The 6,851-nt window shown below is 33.5% G+C and overlaps 1 non-coding gene across 1 annotated transcript; it reads right to left on the reverse strand.

Moving 5' to 3' along the window:
- Positions 1-5,436: 5,436 nt before the first annotated feature.
- LOC145297975 (U2 spliceosomal RNA) lies at positions 5,437-5,631 on the reverse strand. The gene has a single exon (XR_013870380.1). It is a non-coding gene; the product is annotated as a U2 spliceosomal RNA (small nuclear RNA).
- Between the last annotated feature and the right edge of the window lie 1,220 nt (positions 5,632-6,851).

Genomic DNA, 6,851 nt, shown 5'->3' on the forward strand with positions numbered 1-6,851 from the left:
TAGCCATAATTCGCTCAATATGATGGGTTAAGACCTGACATTCTTATATTTTTTATATGAATTTAGTTTTGCATAAATAAATGAAAACTTCGAAAATTCTCCAAAATGGCGCCCCTCTAATAAATTTATTGTCTACATAAACGAATACTTCAAAATTTCTACAAAATGACGTCACCCTCTATAGTAGACATTATTGCTAAGAGAAAAAAAAAACAAGTACATGCATATTAACCGCTTATACACAGACACTTAAATAGTGTTACCCTTAATTACTGAAACAAACATAAACAAATAAAAAAATATATATATGCATGACATGCTTTTAGTCTTTGCTTGCACGTCTGGAACAATCGCAGAGATCGTATATGTTATTAGTAATAAAATGTTTTGGGACTCATCGAGGTTGTATCAGGGTTCTACGGACAAATTTATCTTTTGTTGACCTTTGACAACTAAATATTTTCGTTTACTAGTTAAATAGAAAAGTTACTAGCCAAACCCACATGATTTTTAGAATATGACATCTTCGTTCTATGAAGAGTATGCACATCATAAAGATTTTTTTAATAAGTGCAATTCTAAATATATCCCTAATTTTATGTTGATACTTGAAGGTATAAAAATTCGAATTTCCTCAGATGTTTTTTTTAAAGCCTTCGTTAAAAAAAGGTACATTTTGTTAAACCTTTTAGTGTTTAAATAATTCGACTTTGCTAGTTTTATTAAAAAAAATGTTGAAAAGATATTTTTCACTCAGTGAGCTTTGCAAGAGTTTCGGTGAAGAAATACAATCGCCAAAAGATAAGTGTTGCATTATTTCTAGTCGTCACTTAAAAAAATCACTCGGAAATGCGACTGTTTCACTCGCAATGTAGAGCCCTGTATGCAAAAATATATTTTACTTGTCAATTACATATGTCGTAGATGTTAATTATTCTCATACACTTATGCTACCGTGCTAAATGTTTTTGTGTTTACATAAATCGTCCATGTTGTTAGTACATAACGTTTTGCGACACATCGACACATGTTTAAAACAAATAATTCATTTTACACTAAATAAATCCTTTTTTTTTTACAGTACAATTGACTAAAATTCTTTTTTTACGCTAAATAATTTTTTTCTGTTTAAAAAAATCGTATATGTTATTAATACTAAAATGTTTTTCGACACATGTTTATAAGCCAAAAATTCTTTTTTTAATACAAATAAATTAACAGTTTAAACATTTCAAATTCTCCTTCGGTGTGATTTTGAAGCCTTAAAACCGTCTACTTCTGACTATTATCAAGGTGTATGCGTCTGTGTGCGGGCGGGCGTGTGTTTGTGTGTGCCTGCGTGTGTAGGCATGCGTGTGTGCACGTTCCTGTGTGCTCATGCGGGTGTATGCTTGTGTTTGTGCGATACAAATTTATCTAATAATCGCGTTGATTAGACTGAGCAACAGCAACGCGTGGCCGGGCGGGCAAAATAGTTGCTAATATATTGACTAAGTAGACCTAGTAACAAATAAAGCATTGCAAGCGAAAATGACATTTTGACTAGATTCGTTCATTTGTAAAATTTAAATTTAATGTTGTAAAGTGTCTGCAACACGACGTATGTTTGAAAGCACACTCGTTACCGTGAATGTCTTGTTTAAGTAGCCCGCTCTCGCCTCTCATGAAAGCAGGCGAGTCTATTTCTATGGTGGTGTGACGCCAAGACGACTCCGGTCTTGTAATGGGCGTCTTGGGTTCGATTCCACCTCTACACGCCCCCCCCCCTTCCGGGGCCACAAGATACTCGCGTTGTGGTCCAATGTTTTGAGGCTCTGGAGTAGTCGTGTGATGTGCCCCATGTCTGTGGGAATAGGTTTTCGGGCCCAGTTAGGTTGTCTATGGTATTCAACATTCCTGAGGGCTCCTCAGGTATTGATTAACAAGGAGTATCTGGGTGTATTCTTCTGAGAATCTGCGATTACGACGGGTTACCCGGTTATTCCCACCAATGTGTACATTATACTGTCGGTTACCCACAGTTTCCACCACTATTCCCGTCTTTGCCCATCGGCGCGGGTGTGGACCAACTTGGTTTTGGACCTGCACCGTTTCCCGACTTTCAGTTCCTGAACCCAAAGTGGGTGATTTTTTAGATTGTATTCGCTTTTATTCCGTAAATGTCTTTTTGCTATCGTCGTTTCCCTATAAGGACTGATTTCTCTCCAGCATTTATGGATTCGATATTGGGCCTGAAGCACTGGGATATAGTCCTTTATCATGGACCGTAAAGTATCATCCCTGGAGACATATGTGGGTCTGTCGAGTCTCCTTGTAAGTGACTTTCTCGGCTGTCCTCCGTCTTTTCGCAGGGCAATGTTCTCTTGCTGTAGCTCGAGGATCCGTTGAAGTAATGTCTGTTGTGTTTGTTCGTCCATATTCCAACGTTGTTTGAAGCAGGTTTCCTATATCGACGACGCCATGCAAGTCGGCATGACGACGTATATTTAAAAGCACACTCGTTGCAGTGAATGTCTTGTTTAAGTAGCCCGCCCTCGCCTCTCATGCAAGCAGAATCATGTCTTGTGTTTGATTCCACGTCTACAAACTTCTTGTGAGATAGTATTTATTTTAATTATTTAAAGTGTGTGTGTGTGTGTGTGTAAAAATATAAGATATTTAGTTTGAAAAAAATGTAAAGATAAATTAGAAAACTTTAAATGTCATGAAATGATAAAATCATTTTTTTTTTACTTTGTTGGTGTTGAATTCCAATATTTCGCTAATAAAGTTAGTCTCGTCAGGGTTTTATGTCCAGTCCGTATTGTTTTTCTTTTTTTTTTGTCATCTTTGTTTTAGGAGCATAATTGCTATATATCGCAAAATACTCTGTATCCAAAAGTATATATATATATATATATATATATATATATATATATATATATATATATATATATATATATATATATATATATATATATAGTGACTTGCTGTATATACATATATATATATATATATATATATATATATATATATAGCAAGTCACTATATATATATATATATATATATATATATATATATATATATATATATATATATATATATATATATAAAAGCACACACTCATTTTGTGCTAGGAGGGTGAATGAGTCTATAAAAACACAAACAAAAATACTTTTCACAGGGTGCCTTCGATATCGAAGATTGAAATCCGAAATCTGAATGTGTCCAATTTTTACGTTTTGAAGTGCGAGATTCATTGGATATGTTATCAATAATTATTACCTTTCAGATGAGGATAAAAAAAAAATTTTTTACGAGAATGCTAAAATATGCATACTTTTAAATCTTTAAAAATAAATTAACGTTTTTATTTTAGAATGTGTAAACGTTCCATATACATGAAGAATTCTTTAATGAATCGATACAAAAAAAAACAAAAAACAAAACACTCGGTGTGAAAATTATAAGTATTAATTATATCTGCAAGTGTCGTTTTACATGACCTTTTTTTTTGATACAGTAGCCTGTTACGGTTTACAAAAAGTTTTTATCTCCCTTTTTATAAATTATCTATGACTATGCAGACACGGATTTCCATAAGATGATTGTTGTGACACCCCAATAAGTTGTATCCCCCCCTCCAGAAAGTTACCAAAACTGGCCCTTTTAAGGACCACGAAATTCTAATGAAAGTCTTCGTCAACTTGATTTATGAAACAAAGAATTGGGGAAAATACAGTGAGATCTAGTTTATTGAAAAAGAGTGTGGCTCATTGGTTATTATTAATTAGAAAAGAAAATAGAAAAAATTATTTTAATCATGAAATTAAAGAGTTACTAAAAGTGATATTAAAACTGAGAAATATGATGGCAAAAATGTACGTCTGATGTACAAATAGAAAAAAGCAGTTTTCCTTTACTTTGATCAATTATTATGAAGAAAAACATTTTTAAAGCTAAAAATAACATATTTTACCATAAATGGCGTTTGTAATTATAATTTAATTCAATTATTTTTTTAAAAAATTATTTGCCTATCTAGTTACATTAAAATTCATGAATTAAATAAAGATTTAGACGCGGCTGGGTTCCCATACCTAAAATCCAAGATGGTGGCGGTAGGTAAAATGCACGAGTTTATGACAAAAAAAAATGGAATTATTTGAATTTATTAAAATAAAAGGTAAATATATTCTAATATTTTTGTATATTCTTATAATCAATCATAGAAAATTTTATTTAAACATCAAAAAGTTAGTTTAATTGATTCGAAAACCTTAAAAAAATTAATGTTTTATTTACATTCTGCGGAGATGGCTTATTCACGTTTTATTGTAATTTAAAATCCTATTAAAATTATATTATTCTGCTTTTAACACAATAAACTTCAGGGTTTTATCTTTCTGATAAAGTCAAATATAGAGATGATGAATGATCATCTTAAAGGATTCCCAGAAACAGACAAATATAAGGTGGTGAAGAATGATACCCCTCAAGCGCTTCCAAAAACCATCAAGTGATTAAATGTATCGATGTGATTAAGTGTCACTGTGATGAAAACACATTAGATTAAATGTCTAGTGGTTAATAACCAGTGATTAATAGTCGGGTGATGAAATGTCGGGTGATGAAAAGACGGTACACCGTCAGATTCTACTCATGGTTTTTATCAATTTTAATTATAAGATCTGTCATTATTTTTTATGTGATATCTCTCTCTTTCTCTCCCCCCCTCTCTCTCTCTCTCTCTCTCTCTCTCTCTATATATATATATATATATATATATATATATATATATGTATATATATATATATATATAGAATGTGTGTGTATATATATATATATATATATATATAATAAACATGTGATTAAATGTCTAGTGATTAATAGTCGTGTGATGAAATGTCGGGTGATAAAATGACCGTACATCTTAGGGGATGACGATCAACGCTGGTCGAAGGATTCGAACCCCGCCACAAAACCGCATTTTACTCCATTAGCAAGGAAGATACTACAAAATGACCATTCATCGCCATCAATTTCCTTGACAGTGATTAATTCTGAGATTTTTTATTCTTAAAATGGCACAGGTTCAAATAACCGTGTTTGTAGTAATTTGTACTAAGATGATTTTTCGGTAAACAAGGCCGATAGGCATTAGTCGCGTGCCTTCGTGTAATGAATGAATGCCTGAATGTAGGATTGACATGAAATTCTTAAAGATACACTAAAATGACCGAAAAATGGGCTGAAATGACTTAAATAAATAAAAATTTCAGAAAAAACTAATGGACGGTTATCCGTCAATCATCCGGGCTAACGGACACACGGACCCATTGAAAAAATAGGTCTCTCTGTGATAAATCGGGGGACAAAAATGTTACTCCATACCCCTTGCTTAAAAAAAATGTAAATGTGTTACAGACCAACCGATGGAGTGACTTGCATGCGACTAAAAATGCCTTAGCATGGAAGGGGTTCCCTTCCATTGCCAAGGAAAAGTTACAAATGTAAGTGCAGCGTCTGTTAAGAATATATACTACACTTTGATCTTAGCCATGTGGCCAAGGAAAACTAACAAACGTAAGTACTGCATGTAGTAAGAACAGATGCTACACTTTGATCTTGGCCAAAAGGCCAAGAAAAGTTGTATTTATTTGCTCCCTCACCGAGCAAATTAGGCACAAGGCCGATTTTTAATGTGAGGAGTGAAGGGAAAATGGGGACCAACTCCCCGGGAAGTAGGGGAGCTGGATAGTCACAATTAATATGAAGGGTTGCCCCTACACTGACCAAGGTCTTATATGTGGGCCTGCCTCCACATATAGTCTTTGCTTGCAGCATCTGCCGGAACAGATACTACACTTTGATCTTTATATTTAATTTATTTCGTTTAAAGAAAAAATTACAATTAAAAAAATTCCAATATAAAATTTAAAAATTTAAAAAAGTAAAATCTCCAAAAGACAAAACAAATTTAGGCACAAGGCCCTATAAGATCTGGGGAGGAGAGTGTTGCAGGATCTTTGTAACTAAAGCAAAAATGGAGTCTTTGGCGACTTTACTCTTGACTGGCAACATTTACCACAATACCTCATTCACTCTGTGGAATCTAAGGCTAACTAATGAAAACCCCAGCGTTTTTGCAAAAACAATATATATACAATTTCTTCATGTGTGTGTGTGCGTATTTTTTTTTATTTTATTTATTTATTTTTTATTTAAATTAAAATGTGTGTGTGTGTGTGTGTGTGTGTGTGTGTGACAGTTTGATCTTGGCCAAAAGGCCAAGAAAAGTTTAAAAAGCAAAGAACTGCATCTATTAACAACAGACCTTGGATCTTAACCAAAAAGGCCAAGCACAAAAGTGTTACGGACAAACCGACAGACCGACCGACCGACGGAGTGACTTATACGTGACTAAAAATCATAAAGCATCATCCATAGTTACACAATCTGCTTTTTTTCTGTTCCTTTGTTTTAACTCATGATAGGTTTCTTAGGATTTAAATTGGGATTTCAAAGTTTAACAATATATGCGCATTCTTGTTGAACCCATAGGTGATCAGATACGACTTTCGTGGAAATAAACGGAATTGAACTAAATGGACATCTGACGAGGTCGTTTACGGGCACTGAACTGATCCAGTAGTTAGAACTGCCGATTATCAACACGATAGTTTTAGGTTCAATACACAGTTAGGGAAAGGTGCTAGCTTACCCGCATCGATGAGTTGTGATACAACGAAACAGTACGGTACTTGGATGTCTATATATATAAACCCTACAAATAAACTAATCTGCCCCTCTAAATCAGATATAGGATTAGTTAGTAAACATATCCTAGATAAAATTATCCCTAAAATTAA

Source organism: Euprymna scolopes, chromosome 18 (assembly GCF_053919585.1).
Source record: "Euprymna scolopes isolate OS-2025 chromosome 18, ASM5391958v1, whole genome shotgun sequence".
NCBI lineage: Eukaryota > Metazoa > Mollusca > Cephalopoda > Sepiida > Sepiolidae > Euprymna > Euprymna scolopes.